Genomic DNA, 20,283 nt, shown 5'->3' with positions numbered 1-20,283 from the left:
ATTGCTCTCCTCCCAAGAAGTAAGCGTCTTCTGATTTCCTGGCCACAGTCTGCATCTGCAGTAATCTTTGCACCTAGAAATACAAAGTCTGTCACGGCCTCCACGGTTTCTCCCTCTATTTTCCAGTTGTCAATCATTCTTGTTGCCATAATCTTGGTTTTTTTGACGTTTAGCTGCAACCCAGCTTTTGCGCTTTCTTCTTTCACCTTGATTAGAAGGCTCCTCAGCTCCTCCTCGCTTTCAGCCATCAGAGTGGTGTCATCTGCATATCTGAGGTTGTTAATGTTTCTTCCAGCAATTTGCACCCCAGCTTTGCATTCATCAAGCCCCGCACATCGCATGATGTGTTCTGCATACAAGTTAAAAAGGTTGGGTGAGAGGATGCAGCCTTGCCGTACGCCTTTCCCAATCTTGAACCAGTCTGTTGTTCCGTGGTCAGTTCTTACTGTTGCTACTTGGTCCTTGTACAGATTCCTCAGGAGAGAGACAAGGTGGCTTGGGATGCCCATCCCACTAAGAACTTGCCACAATTTATTATGATCCACACAGTCAAAGGCTTTAGAATAGTCAATGAAGCAGAAGTAGATGTTTTTCTGAAACTCCCTGCTTTTCTCCATTATTCAGCGGATATTGGCAATTTGGTCTCTCGTTCCTCTGCCTTTTCTAAACCCAGCTTGAACATCTGGCAACTCTCGCTCCATGTATTGCTGGAGTCTTCCTTGCAGGATCAAGGAACATCAGTTACACAGCAGTACTATTTGAGTTATGAAGCAATCCTCCTTGCAGTTGCTTGCAGTAGTCACTTCCAGATTCAAACATATTGATTTAAGTGTTGTGATCAGCTTTGAAATTCTCTATCTTGAAAAGAAATGTCATGCATTACAATCCACGCAGTTTCAGCTTCATGGAGCCTAATTACCAAAAATACCATAAAGGAATCATATCTCATCTGATCTTGTTAGTTAAGCAGACCAGCACCAGCAATTGCTTGGGTGGGAGACCACCAGCGAATGGCAGGTGCTGCAAACAGAGGAAGGGGCTGACAAAACCACCTCACGTGCTTAAGAAAACCTTATGAAATTCGTAAGATTGCCATGAAGCGACTTGAAGACAAATACACAGACAGATTCACTTTGTCCTCAGTAATTCAATATGTGGCAAGAATTTCCAAGGCTATAGAGAGGGCTGATCTCTTGAGAGCACAAGTGCCTTATAGGTTTTTGTAGTTTCTGCTACTTTAACAACAGCAAGCAGAAACTCAGACAGGGAGAACTCATCTTGAAATGGCATTATTCCCCAGCGACTGATGCCATCAATTCTCAAAAGAATATCCCAAGGACATGCAAGCCATGTCTCAAAGCTCGGCACTAGGCTCTTTCAGGGTGTTTCAAAGAAGCATGGTTCTCATTATATAATTCTTTGGATTTTGCTGGGATTTGCTGGTTGTTGTCATCTCCACACTCATTCCATTCTTGAGGATGGGAGCTGTTCATATTGATTTCTTGGACTAACATTCCTCCAGTGGTGGCAGTTGTTTTTAAGTGCAAAAATGAAGAGAAGTTAAAAAGAAATCCACTCACAGCTGCAGTATTGTAGCCGATTTGCCAGAAAACGCATCAAAAGGGTAAAATGCCTAGATCAAGGGAAGTCATGGTGCCTCTCTATTCTGCTTTGGTTAGACCTCACTTGGAATACTGTGTCCAATTCTGAGCACCAGAGTTTAAAAGAGATATTGACAAGCTGTGTCCAGAGGAGGGCAACTAAAATGATCAAAGATCTGGAGACCGTGCCCTATGAAGAGCGTCTTAAAGAGCTGGGTCCATTTAGTTTGCAGAAGAGAAGGCTGAGAGGAGACATGATAGCCATGTATAAATATGTGAAAGGATGTCACAAGGAAGAGGGAGCAGGTTTGTTTTCTGCTGCCCTGGAAACTAGCACTCAGAGCAATGAAGAGGAGATTCCACCTGAACATTAGGAAGAACTTCTTGACCATATGAATTGTTCAGCAATGGAACTCTCTGCCTTGGAATGTGGTGGAAGCTCCTTCTTTGGAAGTTTTTAAACAGAGGCTGGGTGGCCATTTGTCAGGGGTGGTTTGAATGTGGATTTCCTGTATGGCAGGAGTTGAATTAGATGCTCTATGTGGTCTCTTCCAACTGTGTGATTATATTATTCTAAAGAGCAAGGATTTTCTCATATGGGTTGAATACGAATATATTAGGCTAAATCCAGACTTAGTTCTGCTTATATTAGAATTATTGAAATCACAAGGACTTAACTTAGTCATGCTGATTTTGGTGGATCACCTCTCAGTATAGATGCATCTCACCACAAATACAAGTTGGAGGAATGTGAAATATTTGAGGATAATACCTACTACTGTTTGATGCATCTTGGAGTTGTTCTTGATTGATACTGTCCAGCCAACATAGAGCCATGGAAGCCCACTGGGTGACTTCAGGAAAGTTGCTCTCCCACAGTCTCATAGAAGCACAAACCCTCTCTGAAGGAATCTCGTCAAGAAAACTCCATATTTTCACCTTAGCATCAGCATAGGCCAAAAACAGCTTGAAGGCACATAACAACAAATGGCAATATAATGTGTATAACTGTTGGAAGACTAACTTAGATGCCACACCTTTCACTCTAGATTTATCTCTAGGACTAGGAAGGAAAGAAATCCCCACTGTAGTAACTGCAAGGGCCAGTCATTTTAGCTGGCACCACCATCTGATGTGATCTCAGAACAGTTTCAGACAAGACAAATTACAAAGGAATCGCTTCTGTTGTTGCTGTGTATCTTCAAGTTGATTCTGATTTATGGTAACCTTATCATAGTGTTTTGTTTGGTTGGGGTTTTTTTGCCAAGATTTATTAAAAGAACATTTCTGGGTGTTGTTCTTTTAAACTAGGAGTATGTGACTTGCCTAAGTTTACCTAGAATCGCCTTGTCTCAATGGTGATTCTAATCTTGGTCTTCCAGAGACCGAGTCCAGCACTCCAACTGCTACACTATACTGGCTCCACAATTTTTGCTGTTGTTGTTGCCACTGCTGTGGTTGTTGTTTTATTTCTGACTTGGGGGAAAAGGTCTAGAATGGGAATGAGAAGAAAGAAGAGGTGCTATCAGCTTTAACTTCCAGACACAGTGAACAGCTTCACCAGGGCTCTCTAGTTCATTAAGATAATACTGTTGGAAGTAAAGTATCACAGGCCTGATCCAGTATTCAGTGCTTTTTTTTTCTTTTTTTGCTAGTTTTGTCTCTCAGTAGCAAGAATATTAAAAGTGTCATCACTGAGTTCTTGCAGCTTGGAAGGATGTAGCTTTGGTGCTTGGTTGTAAAAATGTAAATGTTCTTCTGTCTTTTGCCACTGCACGCTTCACACATCCAATCCCTCCACTATTGCAATTTTGAAGAAATTAATGAATTTAAGAGGAACTTCCTGGCCATTAGCACTGTCCAACAGTAGAACTCTCTGCTTCAGAGTGTGGTGGAAGGTCCTTCTTTAGAGACTTTGAAACAGAGGCTGCATGGCCATCTGTCAGGGAAACTTCGTGCGTTTCCTGCAGAGGAGGAGGTTGGACTGGATGGGCCATGTGGTCTCTTCCAACTCTATGATTCTATGATGACAAATTAGCAACTCCACAACTCCCTCCAAATTATTAAACTATTTTTCATTTATCATATATCCTTTAGCCTTGCATCTAGTCCATGTGACATCTTACCTAGTGCACCTCTGTGATACATTTGTGACAAGCATTTCCATAGAAATTCTCCCCCACACCAAAAAGATCCTACATAGAAGGAGGGAAATGGCTCAACCACCTAAATCTTAAATCTCAATACACACACACGTGTAGTATTTAATATTTGGCAATTTTGCATAAATCTTAATGATATTTGGTATCTACCATTCCCTACTAAATGTCTATTATGCCTGTGCATTTCATCAATCTCTGACAAATAATAATAATCCATGGCAGTTGTGAAAATCTGTATTTCCAAATTGAGATTCAGACTCACATCCAAGTCAAGCCGGGTAGCCTGAAGTAAATCAAGCTGCTTCTTGGGCTTCAGAATCAGAGATATGATGCCTCTTTGCTCCAACAGGAAAGAGAAAGTGGTATAGAAAGTCTGAAGAGGGCAATGGAACCGCTTTAACAGTAGAGAGCAAGTTGTAACAAGCAATTAAAGATAAATTAAAGCTCTGAAATTAAAGCTCTCCTTATGAGGTTTTGAATTAATTATTGCTTTCCTCCAAAGATCCCTTCACAAATTTGTGAACTATCTGGTTAGCTGTCCAATTGGTAACGTGAGACTTGCTGCTGTGAAAGGATCAAAACTGGCAAAGCAAACATTTATCCTTCAAGACATGTGCAGCAGAAACGACAAATTCACTAGTGTACTTTTGAATGAGCCCTGCTTGGGCACCCACTATTCACATAAATAATATAATACCATCTTCATCCATCTCAAAGAGAAATGTTGAAAATTGTGTTGTGGACAGCTGCAGCTGCCCAAAGGAAAATAACCAATTTCCTTTAACGCAAGGTTAAAGGCAGATCAAATGCATACAGGTTTCTCCTGTTTTGATGGCTGTACTTCAGCTATAAAAGGACAAAGATTTTGTATGCCACGCTCCATAATAATGTTTGTATGTAGAGTTCCCAGGTAGTTGTATGGACTTTTGTGCATTTGCATGCAGCTTGGTAGCATAAACTGTATCATGAAATAGGGCTCTATTCTATATATTAGATAAGAAAGCAAAAATTTCCTGGAGCCACTAGTTTGCCACAATTTAAAACACCAAAACAAGTAGATTGTTTATTCAGAAATCATAGGACCCAGGAATAAAGCACTGCAAATCCATTTTCCAGCTCTGGCTTCCCTTTTACTACCCCACTATTCTTCAACATGACCAGTTATTTCTAGATATAAAAGAGGAGGGGGAGGGGGGCTTGAAACCACTAATATTTCAGCATTCTATCAGATCTCCCAGAACCAGACTATTTATGCTGAGGAGAGGCTCATTTCCACTCAAAATCTCCACTGGACAATTCCTGTTAGAAGATGTGGTGGAGGAGGACCAGTTGTGTTCTTCTGTGGAACCCAATGAGGAAGTTCATCATCCTTTCCATGTGCACATACATACACACTGGGTATATTTCTTTCAATCTCCCACAAATTACAATGCAGCCCCCATATCTGCAGAACTGGTATTAGGAACTGGTATTGGAGCCACCGGTGGCACAATGGGTAAACTTCTGAGCTGCTGAACTCAGGTCGATGAAAGGTCGACAGTTTGAATCCGGGGAACAGGATGAACTCCCACTGCTAGCCCCAGCTTCTGCCAACCTAGCAGTTTGAAAACATGCAAATGTGAGTAGATCATTAGGTACTGATTCGGTGGGAAGATAATAGTGCTCCATGCAGTCATGCCATTCAGTAACCTTGGAGGTGTCTATGGACAACGCCAGCTTTTCAACTTAGAAATGGAGATGAGCACTACCCCACAGAGTTGGATGCGACTAGACTTAATGTCAAGGGGAAATCTTTACCTTTACCTTATCATGTCCAATAAAATATGTCCTCTCTAAACATTTTCTAGTTTTTCTAGAATAGCTATATGATGTTTTTAGGCCAAAAGCCCTTCATTTTAATACAGTTAGCAGTTTCATTTATCCACCTGAAGTCCAGATATGTGGCCATACTGTATGTCAAATATGTGGCTCTCTTTCCAACATTTTAAACCTCTTTGGCCCCACCTTGGGCAAAATATGTGAAAACGTGAAAACTAAAGCATCAGATATCACACACACATAGAAACAGGTTGAAAATTCCAATGCAATTAGTGAGGGATAACAGAAGTCTAAACCGCATCAGAGTTTATTATGCCACAGGATTAATATTCAATCCAGAATCTAATGTGCCAATAATCTCAAATTTTATTTCCTTAAAGAAAAGTTTTCTTGCCCTTGATCTGCAGAGATGGGCTTGCAAGTATTTGCCTATACCTGTAAAAATATTTCAGAAACCAGAGAGGGATCTAAAGACATTTTTATTGGACAGGAAAATGGTGTTCAGTATAACTCTTTGACTCACTTCCATTACTATTATCAGTGCTATTTTTTCCCAAAATAGGAAATTTATGCGAACTAACATAATGTATACAGCAGAATCCTAGTTTTCTGAGTGCTGAATTTGGGTCAATCTTCCATGCAGGATTTTCATTTTTTTCCCCCTGTTCATATTGAGTCATAGCAATTGCTCAGACTACTCAAAATGTGCAAGAATAAAACCTGTATCAGCTTGAAAGCTTGTGTCTATGGAGCAAGGCTGGAATAGCCATTGTGCAAATAAAACGTTTCCCCTAGAGTGGAGCTTTTAAGATCTACAAATGTATACAAGAGGACAGGTTGCCAACGGCCCTGTATGGCCCATTTCACGCCTATTGGACTGTGATGTTGGATCACATTTGGTGTCCAGTGACAACTCAGTTCTGGTAGGGAAAGAGTAAATGGTTTTAGCTTTGCTATGCTTACATTAGCTATCATTATTCCAGGAATAAGGCAATTTTGAAGAGCTGAAAAGACTGCGCTTGGGGAGATGATTTTCTCTGCTGGATGATGGAAGAGGTACTCCAGCACTGGCATTAATCAAACGCTATACAGAGAGAAACTCCCAATGACATCCCATCTCTCCCTTCCAAAAGGTGAAATGGAAGAAGGAAGGAGCAATATATCCTTTCTGCAATGAGTTCCCTCATCAATGAAAGACAAATCAATGTCTGCAACAAATGTCCCCTGCTCATGCACGGTGCCACATATTGAAACAGAAACAAAAACCACCTGCAAATGCTTCAAATGAGACACAGTGGCACTGTCCAAAAGGGACACTTCTATTAGAAGGAACACACATTTAATTACAAGGTATCTTCTTGGGGCCTCATCACAAAGGTTAGGTGAAGCATTCTGTTTTGCCTGGCATCACAGCGAAAGGAGAGGGGCAGTGGGGCAAACCTGTCACCCTGCGCACAGCTGCTTCTCAGGGATGCTTTCCCCATCACAGGAGGGAAGCATCCTCCTCCTGGAGAAGCCTCATTCTGGCTCCATTGGCACTAGCACAACATGGGAAACATCGCGTGTTGTGGGGAAAGCCTCTGGCAATGCTTTTACCCCAGTTGGGGGTGGGGTCTTCACCGGAAGTCACATGATGTTGTTTGATGGCCAGTGTGGGGCTTTGTCCAGAAGCCTTGTGAAAGCATCCTAGAATTCTCAATCCACCCGATGTGTTGAGGTCCATAGTGATTTGAGTTGTGGCTAAAGACACAGAGGGGCAGAAGGGCCATCGAGGAAAGCAGATTACCTGAAATTAGTCCTTTCCATGAAGCAGACTGACAGCTGTGGAATCCTGGGCATGATTCTTGTTGCTCTCTGATAGATGAGACTGGGAAGCTTTAACAACAGCCAACTGAACCTGGAGTGAGTATAATCTCTGCCACAAGCCAGCATCACGACCAGCCCTCCAATGTGATAGTGAAAATTGATTTATATTTAGTAATTTTGGTTGGCATCCTATTGGTTAGTATCAGCTGGAATCGTCAATCAGTTGTTGAATGATGAGTCAACCAGTAGATAAATATAATGGATAAATTGGGTCTCCTCCAGTCATGACAAAAGAAGATGCACACGTTTATCAGATGCATTGCTTTGACTTGGTAGTTCAAAACAATGAACAGAGCAGAAGATTCAGCTTCCTTTATTTGCTTGTTTACACAGTTATTTATAAGATGAATCAACTTCCTTCTTTTATTTACCTATTTACACAGGTTTTTTAAAGTTATGAGCCAAAGAACTGGGAAATTATAAGCCACTAATTTAAAGCACCCTGTATACTGATGGTGCTAAACAAACCTAATAGTTTAGGGGATGGAAGATGGGCCAAGCATGTGCACTTCACTTCTCTTTGTTCATGTCTACACTATATAACTCTTAGGAATGCATCTTCCATGGTCTTGCAAAAAGTTGTTGTTGGTGAGTTGTGTTCCAGTCCAGAGACTTTTTTACCCAGCTATAAATAATTGCAATACCAACCGAGGAATAGTTTGGGTACAATTATTACTTTAAGAGTCTAATCTTACCATTAGCTAAGGAATGTTGGATCCCATTAGTGGAAGGTCTGGGTTGCTTTTCTTCTATATACCATTTGCGGTATCCCTTCCTGTTGATCATGCTTGTCTTAACACAATAATGAGTGCCAGTGTTTAGTACTCAGTGAAATCCTGGGAAGGTCTAAATCTATAACCAGTTCCAATTTGAAGCAGAAGCAATTGCAAAGTTAGTGACTGGGAAGGTTGAACTTGTTCACTCTCTTCCAGCGCTGCCTATATTTGACTCAAATAATGTATAGATATTGTCTTGAGTCCTGGTGCCCTAAGATAGTGTTTACTGAAAGTTTGAGAGCTGAACATGGCTTGAAAAGCCTGCAACTCCTCAAATGGCTGGGAGATTTTGTGAACTTGTTGAGTGATTTTGGTTCTGCTAAAATTGTGGGTTTGAGGCTCCCAAAAGCCCAAGTGAGACACAGACGGTTTGAAGGCAAAATCAGAGCCATTTATTCACCTTTGCCAATGTGAATGTCAGCAGAGTCTATGGACTTCTGCTGCCCTGAGTGTCAATTGGTCCTGACTGAAGAAAGATAGGACCTGCAGGCTGGTTAGCTGGGATGCGCTATCTGCTGATTGGTGTCCAAATTTGAAAGAAACTTTAATCAAATATCATTGATATATTTGAAGGCTTGTGTCTGTCTATTGATTCACCTAGAAGGGTGCAAGCAGAAAAGAATATGACTGGGCTCAAGACAATAGGTTTAAATAGGTTTTTAAAAAAAGATTTTGATGTTTCTGTTTTGCTCAGTACAATGAGTGCCAGCCAGGTAGACAGAAGGGTGCTCAGGGTGTTGGTAAATTCATGGAAACCCAGGGAGGGGGTCCTATTTGGCAATAGGAGTGAGGAAAACATTTCCATTAATAGAATCAGATCATATCAGGAAAACCCCATGGCTCTCTTCTGAGGATGTTCTATGTGTTCTATGTGTCATTTCAGGGTATTGTAAAAGTATTATGCAAACTAATGTGCGACCATCCACTGAGATCTGTCTGTGTGTCACTTATGCAACATTGGGGGGGGGGGGAGTGTTAATGAAAGGTTGCTGGAAAATAGAAATATGGTCAACACAGGCACCCTTTCAATCTCTATGGAGCTACAGACTCTGGGGTTCATCCTTTTTGTGTCTGTATTTTGATAACAAACTGTTGTCTAAAGAGCAATATTTCTATGTTCCAAATAGTTGGAGAGTACTCATTGCCTTACTACAAGCTTACACTCTAAAGGTGATCAAAGACATAAACTGTCTAGCAACCACTATCCCACACTCACTTGACAAGACTCATAGTATCTAAAGCTTAGCAAGTTATTTTAGTGCATAGTTTAAAATTCCACAAGCACCTAACAATATGCTGTCTTTGTATGATTTGCCAAATCTCCTTCCTGAGATAACCATCTCATTCTACTTAATTGTTGGGCCAGCCTATAGGCGCACCTATTTTCTCAGTGAACTCTCAAAACAATGGACAAACATCCTTTTGCAGAACAATCCTATATTTCGTCATCTTTCCTTATTCAATCAATGTTCAGAGACAGAATTGTATGTTACAACAATGACATGCCTAGGATCCATTCACGTGTTTCAGTTGTAATACTTCTTCCTCCATCATTTCTGCAGTGGCCTTTCTTCTGTTTGACAGCCGCAAAGTGATGACTATTTCCATTGCAAGACTGGACAAATGGAATGGGTTCAACGAAAGGCACAGCATTTTATCGTCTTGTTGAATGAATGCCTAAAGCTTCACATGGACTTGTGGCTTTATGTGTACAAAAGTGCTAGAAAGACCACTTCCTAGCAATACAAATATATGCACATAATTGCACCAGCCTGTGGAAGTGTTTGGCATCATTTTACAGACTACATTTCTTTGGCAAAGACTGGTATATATATTTTTGGCTTTCCAGTTACTGTGCCAGCAAGCCAGCTGGTCCAGAGAAAAGTACTGCTCGGGGCATGTTGCACTCAGGTTGCAGTGTCTGCATTATTCCTAATGTTCTTCAGGAGCAATTCAAGATATTGCATACAATTATAGCTCAAAAAGACATCACATACCAGGGTCTGCCTCTCTATTATAACCCACTCCAACGGAAAGAACACTACGGAAAGAGCACTACGTTGGAAAGAACACTACCAAAGCCTCCTGAACCGCAGCTCCAATGTGGCCGACGAGGTCCTCTCACAAATCCCACAACAACAAACCAGGGATGAGCTTGCAGCACTGCCTAGTTTGGAAGAAGTCAGCAATGCCATCAGCCAACAGAAGAATAACAAAGCCAGTGGACCAGATGGGATCCCTGCTGAAATCTTTAAAGAGGGAGGACCTGAGCTAACACACCAACTCCACCAGCTCATAGAAAAAGTGTGGGTGACCGAGAAAATCCCAGCAGATTTCAAGGACGCCACCATCATCACCCTCTTCAAAAAAGGGGAAAGAACAGACTGCGGAAACTATCGAGGTATCTCCCTTCTAACCTCCGCTGGGAAAATCCTCGCAAGAATCCTTGCAAACCGCCTTCTGCCCCTCTCAGAAGACACCCTCCCAGAATCCCAGAACGGCTTCCGCCCCTCCAGAGGAACCGTGGACATGATCTTCACTGCACGACAACTCCAAGAAAAATGCAGGGAACAAAACCAACCCCTGTACATGGCATTCATCGACCTTGCAAAGGCATTTGACACAGTGAATCGCAGCGCTCTCTGGACCATCCTCCACAAAATCGGGTGCCCTAACAAATTTGTGAACATCCTGCGGCTCCTCCATGATGACATGATGGCAACAGTCTTGGACAGCAGTGGCTCCCAAAGTGACCCATTTAAAGTGGAATCCGGTGTCAAACAGGGATGTGTTATCGCCCCAACTCTATTCTCCGTCTTCATCGCTATGATACTTCACCTTGTTGATGGGAAGCTTCCCACCGGAGTGGAAATAATCTATCGGACAGATGGCAAGCTATTCAACCTCAGCAGACTGAAAGCCAAAACCAAGGTTACAACAACATCTGTTATAGAACTCCAGTATGCTGATGACAATGTCGTCTGTGCGCATTCAGAAGAAGATCTACAAGCCACTCTAAACACCTTCGCAGAAGCATACGAGAAGCTCGGCCTGTCACTGAACATTGAGAAAACCAAGGTGCTGTTCCAGCAGTCGCCAGCCAATCCCTCTCCAATGCCAGTAATACAGCTTAATGGTGTCACATTAGAAAATGTGGACCATTTCCGCTACCTTGGCAGCCACCTCTCCACCAAAGTCAACATCGACGCCGAAATACAACACCGCCTGAGCTCTGCAAGTGCAGCATTTTCCAGAATGAAGCAAAGAGTGTTTGAGGACCGGGACATCCGTAGGGAGACCAAGGTGCTTGTCTATAAAGCCATTGTCCTCCCAACCCTGCTATATGCCTGTGAGACGTGGACAGTCTACAGACGTCATATGCAACTCCTGGAACGATTCCATCAGCGCTGCCTCCGGAAAATCCTGCAAATCTCCTGGGAAGACAAGCGGACAAACGTCAGTGTGCTGGAAGAAGCAAAGACCACCAGCATTGAAGCGATGGTCCTCCAACATCAACTCCGCTGGGCCGGCCACATTGTCCGGATGCCTGACCACCGTCTCCCAAAGCAGTTGCTCTACTCCGAACTTAAGAACGGAAAACGGAACGTTGGTGGACAGGAAAAGAGATTTAAAGATGGGCTGAAAGCCAACCTTAAAAACTCTGGCATAGACACCGAGAACTGGGAAGCCCTGGCCCTTGAGCGCTCCAGCTGGAGGACAGCTGTGACCAGCAGTGCTGCAGAATTCGAGGAGGCACGAGTGGAGGGTGAAAGAGAGAAACGTGCCAGGAGGAAGGCGCGTCAAGCCAACCCCGACCGGGAACGCCCTCCACCTGGAAACCAATGCCCTCACTGCGGAAGAAGATGCAGAGCAAGAATAGGGCTCCACAGCCACCTACGGACCCACAAGGAAATCCATAATGGAAGACCATCTTACTCGTCCAACGAGGGATCGCCTAAGTAAGTAAGTAATAACCCACTGGAATTTCTAGCTTTGAACCAGAGCTCCCTCTTGAGGCTTCTGCCACTAAATTAAATAAAAAAAACATTTAAGAATGCAAGAAAGCATTTTCAGTGGGGCTTGCTGTACCTATTTCCCTGGGGGGAAAATGCCAGGATTTCTTTATGTTTGACTTTTGGGAGCCAAGTAAATAGACAATTGTAAGTTTTTTGGGTTTTAATTGGGCTTCTAGGAGATGCTATTTGCTTCGTTAGCATTTTGCATCTTCAGGATGAAAGACTCACCGTAACAAGGCATCAACCAGAAACATTGTTCTTTTTATTCTGAAACTTTTGCAAAAGATTTGTGTGTTCTCTTCCTCCTCAGTATCTGTGGGAAAAGAGGCCTTATGGATTATTTTGGAAGCCAACAAGTCTTCCTTGGCTGGTATGATAGAAAGCTTCTTCGTCTATAAATATTGACACTTTCCCTAAACGTATAAGCTTCCATGAGCTTATCTGAAAAAAGGATTACTGAACTATGTGCACCAGTGAACCAAATGAAAAGGAAATATACTTGCATTTTCAGTGAGACTATCCATTTATGTGGAGTATGGTAAGGGAAAATACTGGTGTATACTGCCAGTAGTGTTCCAGTGCCAGGAAATAAATAACTTATTGTTTGGCTTGTGTTTCATAATACATACCATTCAACATTTCAGAGATAAAAACCAGGACATGTGTCCAAACAAAGTCAGAGTATATAGAAGTTATTAATGATGAAGCACACATATGGTAGGAGGGGGTGTAACAATTTGACTTGAATCTACAGGGAAGAACAAAATTCTGCCTCCTCCTCTGCTCTCCCCTTTACTAGGTTCATTGAATATTAATTTGCTTTGCACTCTGAATTCCTTATTGTTGTCCGGATGCCTGACCACCGTCTCCCAAAGCAGTAGCTCTATTCCAAACTCAAGAATGGAAAACGGAATGTTGGTGGACAGGAAAAGAGATTCAAAGATGGGCTCAAGGCCAACCTTAAAAACCCTGGCATAGACACTGAGAACTGGGAAGCCCTGGCCCTTGAGCGCTCCAATTGGAGGCCAACTGTGACCAGCAGTGCTGTAGAATTTGAAGAGGCACGAATGAAGGCGCATCAAGCCAACCCCGACCAGGACCGCCTTCCACCTGGAAACCAATGCCCTCACTGTGGGAGAACATGCAGATCAAGAATAGGGCTCCATAGTCACCTACGGACCTTGCAGACAGCCAATTCTCTCACAACAGAAGTGACTTGCGGTTTCTCAAGTTGCTTCTGACACAAAAAAAAAAATACCCTACGAACCCACCACCAGGACACTACACTTGTAGGACCATCATCCTTGGACTATGAGGGATGCCTAAGTAAGTAAGTAAGATTTCCTTATTACAACAATTAAATTAGATGAGGACAAAAAGGGAAAGAGAGAGGAGGAGAGGGAAACTGAGGCATTTTCAAAGCAGCTGAAAAGTAAGATGATAAAGGATTAATTGGGAATGTCCCTTCCAAAACAGGAAAGTTGAAGGGCATGACAACATGAGATGTATATATGATCTTTTTATAGGCTAGACTAAGGAGTTTATCGCATGAGGCAGGCAAACTGGCCCCACAGCTGGACTGTCACCTTTGGTAATGGTGCCTATCATACAACTCTATATGGATCCTGTGGTCCTCCCAATTATTCTTCTGCCTCTAGCTATTAATAATAGGGAGTCTGTCCCCCCCCCCCCCCCCCGCCCATTATTTTTCTGACACTAGCTATTAATAGGTAAAACCCACCAATGACATCCAATCCTGTAATGTTCCCATCATCTACCTTGGTGTGATAGATCTCTCCCACTTTTGTGCTGGCATTCCATCAGTAAAGTGGAATGAAGGATGGGATTTTTCTCTCTTCCTCCTCCTCTCCCTCCTTTCCTTTTTATTTACATTTGCCTTTTTTGTTTTTAAATGCTGGAATTGTGCAATTGCACTAAAAAGCAAGGAACGGCAATAGTGCGAGAAGGTGAGGTTGCAAGGGTATGCACAAGTATGATCTCAGGATGGATGCAATGATGACATTTCACTAATGAAGAGTGGTGTGATAACAAGGGATGCTCAAAGCAGAATATATCCGTTGCCACCTTCAATGCGACCATGGTGGAATAACAGTTTCTAAATCTGTAATTAAGGAGACATTTGGAGGCAAATTATTGTTTGTATGATTTTAAGATGCTGTAAGCCACTTTGGATCCTGTGAGGGAGAAAAGTTGGGTATAAAGCTTATAATAATAATAATAATAATAATAATTATTATTATTATTATTATTATTATTATTATTACCACTGCCTCTTTTATTGTGAAGATAAAGAAGCTGGTTAGATGAGCAGAAGCCATCATACATTCACCTATAAACAGCAGTATTTCCTGTTTTTTCCATCCCTCTTTCATCTGATCAAGAGAGAAGGACGACCCATCCAGAAAGCCCTCGTCTCCTCCTCCATCCTATGGTAGTATTGAGTTTTGTATTGAGTTTTGGAGTCAAACAGGAAACTGTGTAAGGATTATTTCATTTCTCACCACTGAGAAGTGGAGCAGCACCAGAAACACATCCTCAAGAAGCGTAAAGTATGCCTATTTATTTCTATTTGCATCTCTGAGCCACCAACATGATAATAGTAGAGATGTGGCATTATTTGTGGGGGGCTATAATAGGACAGCAATATATTATGTCAGCACAGAAGTCTGCAGAGATTCACTTTTGCTTCGTGTTATGGGTATTAGGAGCATTGCCCTATGTGTGAATAGAAATTGTGATTGAGAGGATTAATATGGAACATTTTCACATTTCCCATAGAAATTAAAAGCAGCCATTCATTGCGAAGGGGAAATGTATGTTTGCAATCCAGAATATCGTAAAAGTGTAGGAGCAGAGCTTATGCTCACTCAATGATATGTGAAAAAGAAATGTAAAAGCTTGGGGAAAAAATAGGAAAAAATAGCTTATTCCCCCAGCAAAATAGGGGGAAATGGACTATCAAACACTTCCTTTCTGAATAATGAATAAAATATTTAAGAAAAAGTCTTCATCTATTTATGCCTTCAAAATCATTTCTTTAAAAAAGAGATGTAAGAAGAAGTATTTTATATAAGACGATATATGGTATCAGATCATTAGAGTTCCTAATTTGCATTTCACTATCCCAATTCTTTAAAGGAAATGAGGGTGTTATGCCTACTTGTCACTATGGGAAAATAAAGGAACCAAAATAATATTTTTCTATTGTTTTTGTTTGCTTGCTTGCCTGCTTCTCAGACTGGTAAAACTCTGTAGTTCAGGTGTTCCTTAGAGTTCATGGTGTTATAGTTCCATCTGTAACAGAAATCTGGCTTGCAATTGTATTCTAGCTAGAACATCAATTTTATCAAACATGATAATATTATTGTATATTATTGTATATCACTTGACCTGGTATATTAAAATTATCAAGTTTGATAATATTATTATGCCAGGTCAAGTGATATACAATACATTTTCTGTTCTTAAAGCAATGATAGACCAGGCTGTGGCACAGCTAGTTAGTAGCCAGCTGCATTAAATCACTACTGACTAAGAGGTCATGAGTTCAAAGCCAGCCCGAGTCAGAGTGAGCTCCCGACCATTAATCGTCTAGCTTGCTCTTGACCTATCATCATCATCATCATCATCATCATCATCATCATCATCATCATGTTTATTTATATACCGCTCCATCTCCCCGAGAGGACTCAGACCTATGCAGCCCGAAAGACAGTTGCATCTGTCAAGTAGGGAATTTAGGCACCGCTTTATGCGGGGAGACTCATTTATCTAATTTATGACACTATAAAACCTTCCAGCAGTGTGCATAAGAATTAGGAAGTACTCCATCAAGAACTTGGTGTCACAAGTGGATGATGAAGCAACAGCTCACCCATGGCTGGAATCGAGTATACCCTCATGAAGCCGGAAAGCTGGAATGTTAAATTGCCTCTGTGTCTGTCTATATATGTTGTATGTCTATGGCATGGAATGTTTGCCATGTATATATGCATTGTAATCCACCCTGAGTCCCTGCAGGGTGAGAAGGGCGGAATATAAATACTGTAAATAAATAAATAAATAAATAAATAAATTTCCCACATGTAAATTATACTGATATAGGCTTTTGCATTTTCCCCCTGAAAATCCATCCCCATTCAAAATTTCTGGAAAGCTCACATTTCTACTCTGGAAATGATCCATATTGCTGCTCAATTATTTTGCACCAATCCTGGCTTCCACTTCAGCGTGTGACAGAGAAATAGAACCAATTTGGTTACAAATACATTGTATACATAGTTTTAAGTAGTCTAATATGCTTAATCCTGAAATGTATAGGACTCTTTCTAACCAGGCTGTATGGCTGTTAAGATTTGAACTGAGCTCCAGCAATAGATTACCAGCTAAACAGAAAAATAAATCTTTGTGTCCTAGGACTATTTAAGGTGCTGATTCAGAAAATCGCTTTGGAAAGACTGTGTCAGCTCTAATTTCTTAGCTGCCAATAGAACACCATGGATATTATGTTTTTTCTGGGCAAGCAGATGCTGACTGGTAGATGGCATATGTTCTGTATCTAAACAACTAGAGCTAATAGGGGAAAACTGATGCCATTTTTGGAATCAGTGGGCCAAATATACCCAGAAACAGGGCTCACATTAGAGGCACCAAAGGTACTATGTAGGCCAGTGTTATTTGCCAAAACATTCACCTTTCTTTTCCAGTCCACACCTTTACCTGAAAATGCAAGGTTGTGTTACACTTGAAAAGAAATTTGAAAAAGTGGTTTCGGTAATAATGCCAAAACATGAGAAAGCAAGGACTTCGGCTCACATGAGCTTTCGGTTTCTGCAGCTGGTCTGTCAGAGATGTCATGATGGAATCTGGTGACATCACAAACCAAGCCATGAGAAGTCTTGCCAGTATTTCCACTGGAGTCTTTATTGGGTTCAAGTCCTAGGGTTTTGGGCCAGGATTTCTGGGAGTTCAGAGCAAGGAGGGCATGAACTATTTAGAGCTGGTAACGACAAAAAATGTGGTGTCTGCAGCTACCAGTGCTGGGGCCGCCTTCCTGATAGCCAAAACCATATTGGCAGGGATCAACAGCCCTCCCTACAGTCCTGAGCAACTATCATTTGCCAGTGAGTAAGGTGGGGATTTGGGGAAATGGATGCAATATACCAAAAGCATATTGCTATGTACTGGAAGTGGTTGTGGCCATCCCATAAGTTATTTTATATGTTTGTTCATCCGTAAAGCAATTTCCATGCAGCACTGGTTTAATCCCAAATTATTGAACGGAGTATGTAGGGATTTTATGGGAGTTGGCAGAAACACATGTTACTTACACTATTGCATTGTGTTACATTATGTTCATCATCCATAAAACAGGCTTTTGGTTATCTACCAACAGTTAGTTCATTTCAGACATCTTTATTGCCATCAAGGTTAGGACAGAGAGTTCCCATTCTCTTAGTTCTATCCATCTGGGTTAACCAAGCTGGCCGTTCTGGATGTGTTGGACTACTATCTCCATCATCCCCTTCTAGGTGCAGAACCAGGCCAATGAAATGATCAAGGGGCTGGAGCAACTCTCCCCGAGAGGGAAGAACACAACATTTGGGGCTGTGTTAAGCTTTTTTTTTTTTTAAGACAAGCAAATGGTAACACAATAGTGGTGTATAAAATCATTACTTATACAGAGATAATAGAGAAAAGAACCTTCTGCTTCACTTATAGTGATGTAACCCAAGGTCATCATTGGGAGATTTAAGACAAGTCATCTTCAAACTGCATTGTATCAGTGTAGAAGGGACTAGAGTCAAAATGTTAGAGTACTCTAGCAATACTATCCTAGTCAATTATATGTTAGGATAGTTTTATTTTAGAGCTCGAATCCTTCTTTTTGTCAGTTGAATCTGTGTCCTGAGGACAATAGCTGTGTTTACTTGGCAGCCATTTTAATTGATTCTGATAGAATCATAGAATCATAGAGTTGGAAGAGACCTCAAGGGCCATCCAGTCCCACCCCCTGCCAAGAAGCAGGAATATTGCAGTCAAAGCACCATTACAAACATACAGCAAACAACCAATGCAATTCATTTCAGAAAATACTGGTTAATTTAAACAGAATGGGTTTGTGTTTGTGTGTGTGTGTGTGTGTGTGTGTGTGATAATACCCTAGGAAACACTTTGAGATCAAGAAAATATAAGAATCTTGGCATTTCCAGATTTATCTAGAAGTAAGCAAAGATGGGAATACCATCTCAGATACCAGAAGCAATATGTTGCTCTGTATTTTTTTACTGGGAACACAAGGCAGAGGCAGCAAGTGCACCTATTTCCTCCTGATCGGTTCCTCATTGAAAACTGATTGACCACTGTTTGAACAGAGGTTGACAAGATAATCTTTGGTCTGATCCACCACAACTCTGCTTGTTTTCCTTCCCAGCATAGTGCTATCTATACTGGCTGAGGATGACTGCAGCTTCCACTTGTACAGTTTCATACAGGGGAATGACATCTGAAATAATCGAACAAAGAAATGGTTGTGCAATATCTTTGTGCCTTTTATTACCGACCATACATTCGGTTTCAATTTCTACTATATCCTTGGCTTTTTGAGTTGCATCTCTTAGAGTGCACAGTGTTTTCTAATGCTTAGCATGCAAGGGCTGGGCGAAGACATCCTAGTTTTGTACACCTGCCTAGAAGGGAGCAATCTCCTTAATGAAATATGGAATGCTATGAATTAAATATCATATATTTCCATATCCTGACATTCCAGTGTCTGGCATGGCCCTTCTTGTGGGAAGCAGAATTATTGAGAGAGAGCGCTTCACTGAACCAGGTGAATGCATTAAAATATTTTCTTTGCAGAAGATACAGGAAAAGCAGGAGGAAAGTGGTTGGGGATTTGATACAGTCTCCAAAATAGGGTCTCTTTGATACACATTTGTGAGCTATTCTAAGGTTGGCAGCGCTGAAACTCAATATTATAGTAGTCAGTAATCCAAAAGTCTTCATATGTGAACCCATTTTCAGACCTGCAACTTCAATATTAACAATAGGCCCTCATGCATTTTTACTCAACTACTCAAATAATATATCAAGCAGAGATGAAAAGGGAAGAAGATAAAGCAAGCTATAGTTTGTTTTCCTCAGCACTGGATTCGTGGTTAATCAGGGGCCTGGAGCAATTGCATCAGCTGAACCATTAATAATACATCCCTAGATCCAGGTCTAGCTTACATGGTGTGAACTCTGGTTTGCCATTTATAAGCAGCAGTCTAGTTACTTATTATTTGCATATTGTGATATCTGAGCTAGGCAGAATCTGGCATCCGTGCATGTTTCTCCCCTAGTAAATCACGCATTTTTTCTGTCTTGTTAGGAGAGAAATGAGTCAGACCACCATCTTATACTTGCTTTGGATTTCATGACAAACAAACCAAGGTCAAGGATGGATTGTGATGGGCTGTGGCCTTCATTTAGGACCTCATCAGACGGGCAAGGGGAAAGTGGAGGCAACCATCCTCCTTCATTCCCTGCCATCTTTCCCCATCTTTTGGCATGACTAGCCATTCCACATCATTTTCTGCAATTTGTCATGCTTTTGCACTTCCTTTTCCATTTTCTGAAATTAGAAAATAGGTAGCACAAAATCATCTCTCCATTTTCAGGTGTGGTAAAACAGATTCCATGGGCAGCCACTGGAAGTGGCGATGTGTCATGGGGTGGCCTATGTGGGACTCCATTTTGCCAGCACCTGAAAACAAAGAATAGATACAGAGAAGGCTGCGCCTGATAAGTTTCTTAGCCATCAGAATTGATCCTTTAAATTTCAGGCTAAAGCCTAAAGTGTTTTCATTACTCTACTGAAATGGAAGTCAACTACTTCTAGTCAACAGCTGGAACCATTGGTTTGCCTGCAGCAAACCAATGTTCTTATTTTAGGTATTCAAACCCATATCAAAACATATGAGATATAACGCTCCTGTTCAGTAGATGTTCCATTCAACACTGCCAAATATTTTGATTC

The 20,283-nt window shown here is 41.4% G+C and overlaps 1 protein-coding gene across 1 annotated transcript in view; it reads left to right on the top strand.

Moving 5' to 3' along the window:
• LOC132773387 (armadillo repeat-containing protein 12-like) overlaps positions 1 to 20,283 on the top strand; it is a 72,015-nt gene that overhangs the window by 43,277 nt on the left and 8,455 nt on the right. The window lies entirely within an intron of this gene.

The sequence above is a fragment of the Anolis sagrei genome, chromosome 4 (genome assembly GCF_037176765.1).
Source record: "Anolis sagrei isolate rAnoSag1 chromosome 4, rAnoSag1.mat, whole genome shotgun sequence".
Lineage (NCBI taxonomy): Eukaryota > Metazoa > Chordata > Lepidosauria > Squamata > Dactyloidae > Anolis > Anolis sagrei.
This window is presented reverse-complemented; position numbering and strand designations above follow the sequence as displayed.